Genomic DNA, 10,576 nt, shown 5'->3' with positions numbered 1-10,576 from the left:
TTAGAGAACTTTCCTGTTACTATTAAGTCTAACCAGGCATAAGTGAATTAACATTCTGATAGACTTTGATGGAGATAAAACAAATACTATTTTCTGAGATTAGAAATACTCTTCACTCTTGCTGATAATCAAAGGAAACAGATAACTGAAGTGTGATTGTACTGAGCTTCTCCAGGAAGTGGCTGGAAGATGTCTAGCACATGCAGAATGACGTGCCTGTTCTTGGGTTTGTCTTCATTCAGTAGCTGAATCTTTATTGAACTTGAACCACTTACATTGAAATTTTCTGTGCAGGTTGTCTGCGTCAGGGTAAATTGTTTTTCCAGTTACATAGCAGATGACAAGCTTGGTGTAAGATGTTGGTAACTTTAACAGTAGATTGTTGTCTATGTTATAGATCTTGTGTACGTGGAACAAGGAGTGGAGCAAGCTTATGATCTGTATTGGCAATCTCTTTCTGCAAAAATTCTTGGAGCATTAAAAGCAAGCAAAAAGAACTTAGATGTTTGACCCTACTTTAGGCAGAAACCTCAAGGTACTTACTGATAATGTTGCATCCATACAACTTGATGAGTTGCTTTTACTTAGCAAGTGAATGACAGCATTGCAGCAGAGGTAAATCTGAAGGGTAGCAATGTAAAGATTTGAAGTCAAGTTATTAGAGAGGATCACAGGAAAATGACAGGGTATGAGAGCCAGTTTTTCAGCACTGCGAAGGGAACTGGAGTGCTTCAGGCTGCAAATAGCTGTTTAGATTCAGTTCCAATGATTCCCTGCTCAAAGCTGGACCAGATTTCAGCAGCCTGCTCTGTGCACAGTGCGTAGATTGGATAATGACAGCTTGTGGTAAAAGATGGAAACCGCTGGGGCCAGTAGTGTTCGACATCTTCATTAATGGCCTGGAGGATGGGACTTAAGCAAGTTTTGTCACAACACTAAATTGTGAGGAGTGGCTGATAAGCCACTGATATGAGGTAAGTTTGCTGCCATTCTGAAGGACCTGGACAGGCTGGAGAAATGGTCTGACAGGAACCTCATGAAGCTCAACTAAGGAAAATGCTGACTCTGGCACATGGCAGGAGTAACTCCATGCATCAGCACAGGCTGGGGGCTGACTGGCTAGAAAGCACCTTGGCAGAAAAGGACCTGTGAGTGCTGGTGGATGCCAGTTTGACTATGAACAGCAACATGCCTGTGGTGGTGAAGAAGGCCAACAGCATCCTGCACTGCATTGCTGGCAGGTTGAGGGAGGTGATCCTTCTCCCCTGTGCAGCTCTAGTAAGGCTGTACCTGGAGCGCAGTGCGCAGTTTTGGGTGCCCCAGTATGAGAGACGTAGATACACTGGAGCAAGTCTGGTTCGGGCTACAGAGGTGATGGTGGGACTGCAGTATCTGACATACAAGGATGGTCTGAGAGCTGAGACTATTCAGCCTGGAGAAGGCCTGGGTGCATCCCATCAGTTTGTGTAAATACCTGATTTTCTGGGGGGTTGAGAGGTGTAAGGAAAGTGGGGCAACGCTGTCTCAGCGGTGCCCAGTGGCGGGGTAAAAGGCAGTGGGCACAGATTCAAATGGAAGGCTCTCATTTTAAACAAAAGAAGACTTTCATGACTGAACGTTGGAATGGGCTTTCCAGAGCGGTTGTGGAGGCTCCATCCTTGGAGACAGGAAAGGCTGACTGGATGTTCCTGAGCAACCTACTCTAGGGAACCTCACTTTGAACCAGAGGGTTGGAGTTGCTGATCTTCAGAGGTGCCTTCCAACCTCTGTACTGTGATTTTGTGAAAGATGACAGCCAGGCTGCTGACTGGACTATTATGGAGCAATAGACTGAGAAGGAGGTTGTGTGGAGGATATAAGTTGTGTATGTTGCTTGTTTTAAACCAGTTGAAATTTACTGGACACTGTGTAGTTGCAAGACTTAGCTGTAGGTAATTTTTAGGGGAAGACAAATCTGGAGAAAGCAAGGAGTTAATTTTTTAGTTATACAAAGATTACGGTTGAATGAGAATTTCTGTATTACAAGATGAATAATTAGAGAAAGCAAAATGGTGCAGAACCAGAAATCTGAGGGTGATAACAATGTGGGAGAAAACCCGTAAGTTTGGAGGCCATTTTTTAAAGTGTGATTCAGGAGGATAGGACCCAAACTATAAACTTTGGGTTGACAGGAGAGAAGTAGCAGATCTGAACATGAATAATTTGACGATGTATGGAACCAAAGCGTAGATTAAAGACTGTCTAGTGAAATTTAAGGAGAGGAATTGTAGCAGACTGGATGGTGGGAAGATGGTGCAATCGATGGGACAAGTGGGCTTTAAAGCCAAACCACATCTGTTTGTGGGGACAGGGAAGACAGAGGACTAAGATTTATAGTATGTAAGATGGAAATGAAATGGGTTGGGTGAGTGAAGCACATGGAACTTTTGGAGAGCAAAAAAGCACCCAGCCTTGTATCTCAGCTGGAGTGGAAGAAACTGAACAGTGGGATGAGGAAGAATATAATCTTTCTGTCAGCTTTTGTCAGGACATGAAGATTTCAAAGAAGGTTAAAGAAGCTGAGGCTTTACATGAATCATGTTTCCATGAAGGCATAACATTTTTTTTTTTTTTTTTTTTTTTTTGGTTAAGGTGTGTGACTAGAGTGGCAGGTAAGTGACTTTAATTTATGAAATTTCTGTCAGAACTGCTCTGTGGCATGCTAAGTATGTAACTAGTTTTACGGGTTTCCTAGAGCACCCTTCAGTATTTGTGTCCATCGCTCTCTGGGAATTGCATAATGCCAACTATTGGTGTCGGAGTTCACTGGGATTTTTACAATTTATTGTAACTGAAATGAGGTTCTATGGTTTTAACACACTATTGGTTTTGTGTTTTACTGAAGACTAAGGTATGAAAGAGATTACTTTATTGTGAGATCTTTTGCTTTTTTTTTTTTGCAAATTAAGAGGTGAACAGTCTTTCATTTTCTTTAATATGTTACTTTTAATAATAGTTGATGAGGACCTAGGCTAGACTATATATTCTTGTAACTGGCCTGGGTGAATTCATACCTTGAATTAAATTATTGAAGTTGTAGTATACGTAAAGGAAGTCTTACGTTGTCCTTTGGACCGGTAAGTTAAAAACATGTTTACAAGCGCTGGCAAAGATAAAAAATCAAAGTGGAGCATTATATTAAGTGAAAGATTAGGACTGTCTTGGCAATGCTACTTCTAAATTTTGCTCTGGAATTGTATTTCTTAAAGCAGATTTTGAACACTTGATAGATGCTTCTACTGAACCAGTCTTTTTTTGTTAAAATAGTAGGGTAACTAATAATGCAGCTGTGTTGTCAGTTCGTGCTGGTAGTTGGTTTGGTCTGTTTTAGACCACTTGAATTATTGCCTTCCTCTTCAGAAACACCTATTTGTAACAAAAGACTGTTTTGGTTCCCAGTCCTGGGTCCCTCTTTACCCCTTGGTAGGGCTCATTTCAGCTTTGTCAACAGTACAGTCCATGAGAGCAAATCTGTGAATGAAGTTAAACATTCATTTTTGTGTTATTCGCAAGTGTTGTATTTTTTATTAAGTGCTTCATCTTGAGGTCTTGATTCAGTATGCCGGCATAGTAATGACTTCCCAGGTGACTGCTCCTTTGGTTTGATAGTGAGTAGTGTGCTACACTTCATTATGAAGTAGAAAGAATACTTCTCTAGTGATATGCAAACTCTGTTAGAATAATCAAGCTGCTGAAAACCAAATTTTAGTCAACATACCGAGCTGTTATTGAGGAGATAGCCTAAGCACTTTCTCTGAAATACTATTTTAGCTTAAATCATAGAATCAGAACGGTTAGGGTTGTAAGGGACCTTACAGATCACCAAATTCCACCCCCCTGCCATGGAAAGGGACACCTTCTGCTGGACCAGGTTGCTTCAAGCCCCGTCCAACCAGACCTTGAAAACTGCCAGGTATGGGACATCCACAATTTCACTGGGCAACCTGTGCCAGTGTCTCACCACCCTCACAGAAAAGAACTTCTTCCTGATATCTAATATAAATCTACCCTCTTTCAGTTTAAAACCATTAAACTCTTGTGTTGGGGGCACCCAGAGCTGAACGCAGTATCCAAGTGGGGTCTTTTGAGTGCGGAATAGTGGGGGAGAATTACCTCCCTTGACCTCCTGGCCTTGCCAGCCTCACTAAAGTAAGATTCTGGGTTCAAAAGAGGTGGAAAACTTTCAGACTTATCTCCTTCTTGACAACATAGATTTTGAACTGTTGATTGTTAATAACAACAGTAGTAGCAACTAGAAAATGAGAAATTCTTCCTGACTTCATTATCAAGATCTCTATGATGGGTTAGGGCAGAGGGAGGAGTAGACAGGATTTTCAGGCTACAGAAATTTGGGGGGCTTTTTCTGCTTCTTCCCCTCTCTTCGATGCTGACTACATCACATGGGGTTGTACTATGGGTGGCTAAAATACAGTGCCAAGGGTTGTACCTGTTAGCCTTTTGAAATACTAATGAGATATTTCAAAATTAAGATACTGCAGGCTTCCTTTTAAGCATTTTTAAGAGATGATACATATGTTTAAATCTGCATTTCCAAGGAGATTGTTTTATGTAGATTTTGTGTTGGTGAAGGAGGTAAACTTTTTTTTTTAATTTTTTTTTTATTTTTCTTTTTTGAACCAAGTGTTGAATTGTGGTTTTTTCTCTTCTAGTGAAACCTACCAAGTTAGTTTTCTTTGTTTTTATCTGTTGGAAACACTAAAAAAACAGAGCCCTTCTGAAATGCTTCCAAATAAGGTTTTGAGTATAGAAGTGTTACTTTAACAGAATGTTTTGTTTCGAAGATTTTTTTTTTTATAATCCTTTCTTTAGTTTCTGATGTTCCTTATAGGAGATTTATACAAGTCTTAAAGGCATTTGCAGCATGAGGGCAATGACACCATCTGACTGACAGCTGTGAGGTCCAGACAAAAGGTTTACAGCTTTTTTTTTCTGCCTCAACTGGGAGTAGTAGGCCTTAGGACTGTGTGTTCAAACCTGTGTGCTTGAGCAAGGTTTCTGCTTCAGTGATACGCTGTTTTGGTCTCCGGAAACACTTGAAAGTTGGTTAATTAAAAATAGCCTGCTGTCCACTGAAAATTGAGAAAAAGATATTGGCATGGTATCTACTTTATGATAATTTAGATTCTCTTCAGTTGTTAACGTAATTCTTTTATTGGCAGTTAATTGTTTTGGAAGCTTTTAGAGAGAAGAAACTGGAAAAATGTTGATGAATGGCAGGGGATCTCTGGCACAAAGGGAGCAGTAAGCAGCAACTTGGGGTCTGTAGGAAGCATGTTACCTAATATTTAGCAAATAATGTCATTTAAATTTGTGCCTTGTGAAATTAACAGGACTGAGCTATTTTGATCCTGTGGATTTGCAAAATGGCAGAAAAGCAAATTGAATAGTCTTACAGTACAAATGTTCTAAAGCTTTGTGTTTTAAAAGATCCCATGTTTAACACTGAGGGCTTGATATTGTACTAAGAGCCATCTTCTGTGGTTGGTTTATCTGGTCCAGAGTTACTGCTACCCTGGAGATGCTTTCTTTCATAGACGAAACTCAAATCTTGTTGGACACAGTTCTCTGAAGCTGCATGTTTGTTGCAAGGAGTCTGTATCAAAAAGCCGTTCTCTTTCTATGCCTCAGTGACTCTTGTTTCGATAGTCAAAGGGATAATCCAAATCCTCTCCTGCTACACCTTTCTAAACATTTCTGCTGTTCTAATCAGCCTTTAGCGAGCATGTGGCTACATGGTGACTCAGATCAGCAAGCTAGCTTTTTCTGTGGGATAGTTCTGTGTTTGATCAGCAGGCTGAGCCAATTTATCTTGTGGCGCTGACTACTTTATAGCCACCAGTAGGCTGAGAGTGTGGGAATGCAGAAATGGGCAACAAATCGCTATTTTGATAGCAGCTTGCAGATAGACTACAAGGAAAAACTGTGTGTTTATTTTAATGCTTAGTACAATCCAGTAATGGCTGTGTTGTGGGTAACTTGCAGTGTTTTTGTTAAGCACATTTCATTTAAGCTTGTTAAATTGTAAACTGTCTAGGATTTGGACCGTAAGCGAATTCCCATTATTTTAGTTTTAACTACAATCTATTGTACGAGACTCTGTTTGTTTCTCTTTTGTCGTGCAGGTGTGGGACAGGGAAGAGGAACAGGAAAGGAATTTCCTAGATTTAAAAAGGGAGTGTTTGCTGGTTTTAAGTTGAGTGCTGCAGTGTTTTGCTTTTTCTTCCTGAAAGATAAGGTGGTTTTTTTTTTTCTACTTAAAACTCCAGAACATGTTTGAAAGAAGTTTAACGCACAACCACGTTTAGAAAAAGGGCTGATTCAAGTTATAGATTGCATCTACTGGATGTGACTTTTGTGATATTTGGAAGATGTTTCTTAAATAACTTCTGCTGTCTCAAAGATCTGAATTCAAAATGTTAACTAGCACTAGATAGAATTTCTGTGTTCTGCATTGTATGATTTTGTTTGTCTTTATTACTAGCCACTGATTGACCTACTACTTCCCAAAACTGGAAGAGCAAATTGATATTTGATTTCTGAGAACATTCATCTTTTGAAAAATAACAGTGACCATAATCTAGGTTCTTTCTTGCTCAATTCCATCTCAAGACCCTTAATATAACTCTTTTTTTTATTATTATTTTTTTTTGTGGAAAAGATTTGACTTTTACTATTTTGAAGGGTTTTTTTTTTAAGGTTCTTTATTTAAATCATCCTTTTCCTCTCAACTACCCATTGTGATTTCAGTGTGTTACATTCTGAGGTGGTTCTTGTTGGTTTTTTTTTGTTTGTTTTTTTTTGTCTGTGAGGTATGTATAGTGCAGGAAAAAAATACGCATTGAAAGTGAAGGAGATATTTAGTCTGCCTTCTAACCTCAGCTGGCATGTGATGAAGCACTAACCAGTTGCAGCATACTTTTCAGTATGAGCTTCTAGTATCCAGATAGTAGGATTACATAGTAGAAAAACATTTTTGTTTTAATTTTTTTATAGGCATGCACAAACCTATGACTGTTTCTCTGTGGACAGCCATAAGAAGTCTGTATTACAAAGTGGGCACCTGAATCTTACCTACCATTTCCTTCTTTCAGACTTGTCTACTTCCCCTGATCATTTTATCAAGGCCAAGTGACATGTTAATTGTTTTTTAATTACAGTTGCTGTCATACTACAAGTGACATTAGGGTTTCCTCTTATGTCCTGTCCACTAGTCTCCAGCTGTGCATTTCTGATCTTTCCTGTTGTTGGATCTGACACAGTTGTTAGGTTGGTGGGTGGGTGGGTTCACTTCTTGTATGTCCATATGGCCGTTAAAATGGATGTAAGCAAATGGTAAAAGTGAAGAATGGGGAAAGCTGCCTGTCTGAAAACACTCCGGTTGGGTGATGGGATGAGTTGTTCTGGGCCAGCAGCCAAACAAAGGTATACTGAACTGAGAACAGCACATTTCTATGGAATGATGTCTTCGTTTCATCCAAGAGGCTGAAGGGTGGCATGCCTTAAGTATTACTTCAAGAGTCACTCCTGAATGTTGGCAGTATTTTGTAATGGTAATTAATTCTAGTCAGGTGTTTCTTGCAGGCAGATAAGGGTAGGGAGCAAGCTGTAAGGGAGCGAATGCTGTCAAGGAAAACTGTCATGCAAAGTTGGTTGTGGAAGAGTTTTCATGGGCTTGACCTTAACCCTTGTGTATGTTTCTAGAGGAAGTTGCTTTCTTTGTGCTGATGCTGGTCCTCCTCCACTGTAGGGGAAAAAAGGTTGAAAACAAGATCAAGATGTTTAGTTCTGGCTTTAAGAATAATTCTGGCTGTTTGCTAGGAGGCCTGTGGCTACAGGTCATAATGGTTTCTATGTGATCTGTTTTGCAGTTTTCAAATCTTACTGAAGTCTAGGGATCCCTAAAAAGGAGAAACAGTGTACTAGGCCTCTTATTGCACAGTAGTATGCCTGTGTGCTTAGATCTGGGTAGAATAGCATGAGGAATAAGTACTCGATAGTAGTGTGCTACTCAGGCTTAATTGTGTCATTGCAGAGTCCTCTTGTGCTTCTCTCTGCCTTCATGCACAAGTGTCTTGTTTTGCTGCTTGATGTAGTGGACTTGTACTGTAGCTGCAAAGCCAAATGCTGTCTTGAATTCATATCTCTGATAAATAAAATCTTATTCTATCTATCATAAAATCATAGAATTGTTTAGGTTGGAAAAGACCTTTGAGATGGAGTCCAACTGTTAGCTTAGCACTTAGCACCATTAAACCGTGTCCGTAAGTGCCACAACTACAGATCTTTTAAATACCTCCAGGGGTGACGACTCAACCGCTTCCCTGGGCAGCCTGTTCCAATGCCTGATTGCTGTCTCTGTGGAGAATTTTTTCCTAATATCCAGTCTAAACCTCACGTGGTGCTGCTTGAGGCTGTTTCCTCTTGTCCTGTCACTTGTTACCTGAGAGAAAAGACCGACCCCCACCTCACTGCATCTTCTTTCAGGTAGTTGTAGAGAGCGATAAGGTGCCCCTGAGCATTCTCGAGACTAAAACCCCCCTGTTCCTCATCAGACTTGTGCTCCAGGACCTTCACCAGCTTTGCTGCCCTTCTTTGGACATGGTCCAGCACGTCCATGTCTTCCTCAGCTGAAACACCCAGCAGCCTGTCTCCTGTAGCAAGCTTCTTGGTTTTGCTAGAGTATTCTCCTGGCCTTAATGAGGTAGGGAGAGGAAGTGTAGTCTTGGCCTTAAAAAAAGTTTTGTTGCTTGATTTGATACAGGTTAGCAAGAATTCATCATGTAATATTCTGGGCAGCCAGTAACTCAGTAGTCTGGATTTTGTATTTGGAAATAAATTTTTTCCTCTGCTGGGTTGGGGGTGGGAGGAAATCTAGATTACAGTTACTTCTGCAGGGTAATTATTATCATGTTAAGAATAAGTTAAGTTTGTGAAGTTTTAGCAGATTTTTTTCAGATGCCTCTTCTATGAGGATACATTACATTATAGGGTAGTTGAACGATAGATTCTGACACCATTTCCCACTTGCTCCATAGAATCTAACAGAGCATTGCAAATACTGGTGTGGAAATTACTTTACCTTAGTGTCACAATACCACAGTGCTTTCAAGATGGCAGGCTGCCACATTTGTGCAGCATTATGAATAGAATAAGAACTGGAGTTTTATTTGAGATAGCATATAAGGAACAGTCTTGTCATATTGTGCCATACTCTGTCAAAAGCTTCTGTATAGGGTATTTTACAGCCAAATAGGTCATAATAATACTGCAAGCCTCATTCACATGCTTTGTAAAGTTTCCCTCTCTTGCACCATGTGTAGGCTTTTCCTTATCTAGTTCAATCACCTGCATAATCCTGTGTGTCAGCATGTTTTATAATGTGATGCCTTGAAAGATTCTGCAGTTTTATTACTTGGTGGTTATTCTTTATCACAGTCCTGCCTTAAGTTTGTCTTCACCCTTTCTCTCCTTACCTCTTTCCATTTATTCTGCCACTTCCTTCTCTTCCTGTTCATCCAGGCTTTTGTCTCTTTACAAAGCTATGTGCATTGCTACTGACTGCTTTAAACACAGTATTTCTGGTTTCCCCCCTTCCCTGTGTATTATCTACCTTTGGTTCCTCCTGGTCAAAGTTGCATTCTCTCCTTTGAGCTAAAGGTGCTAAAGCCTTTGTTTGCTGTAATGTTTGAAAATTAGTAAGGAAGTCTTTGTCTACACGAACAATTGCTTTTGTTTCTTTGGTCTGACTGTCCCTTGGCTGTTAATTGCTCAGCAAGACTTTCAGTTTACCCTTGTGGTGCCTGTGCTTGGACTCAGTAACAGTACAAGGACATCACCTGCTTTGTTCTTGTGTCATTTCAGTGAGCATATTGTTTATTTCTTTTAACAGCGTTATGCCCATGGTGTCCAGCTGCAAACCTGCCCCAAAAGAGCATGTAAGAGGGTGGGAGTGATGAGCTACCAAACATGATGGCACTTTTCAGGAAAAGTCTGTAGAGAACTACTGGAATCTTCTCTTGGTGGAGCGATTTCATAGTTCAGTAATTTCTCTTGGTCAGGCGCATTCTGCAGGAGCATGCTTCCCAGGAACTTGACTTTTTTAAACCATTTAACTAGGATGAAGTGCTCCATGAAACAACCCTATTCTACCCTATTCTCCACTTCCCCCCCCCTTCTTTTTTTTAGGCAACATCTTGTAAATTGCAAAGTGTGAAAGTTTTTAAGTTAAGAATTGATTCCATTAGATACATGCTGCAGTAAAATATTCTTTCAGTCTGACTACTAGGCATGTAAGAAAACTACAGTATGAAGTATACACATTGATTTGCAAATTTTAAGTTTCAACAAATACTTCCTCTCCAATTACTTAATCAAATTTGCATCAAGTAAATATATATAGAATTGTATACCGGCCTGTCAAGCCTTCAGAATTTAATTTAGCATTAATTCACACAGGGGTGTAGGATTAAACATTCATGTTGATGAGTTGTGACGTTATCATAAATTTTTGTGTATT

This window comes from Nestor notabilis, unplaced genomic scaffold (assembly GCF_000696875.1).
Source record: "Nestor notabilis isolate BGI_N333 unplaced genomic scaffold, ASM69687v1 scaffold11427, whole genome shotgun sequence".
Classification (NCBI taxonomy): Eukaryota; Metazoa; Chordata; class Aves; order Psittaciformes; family Psittacidae; genus Nestor; species Nestor notabilis.
This window is presented reverse-complemented; position numbering follows the sequence as displayed.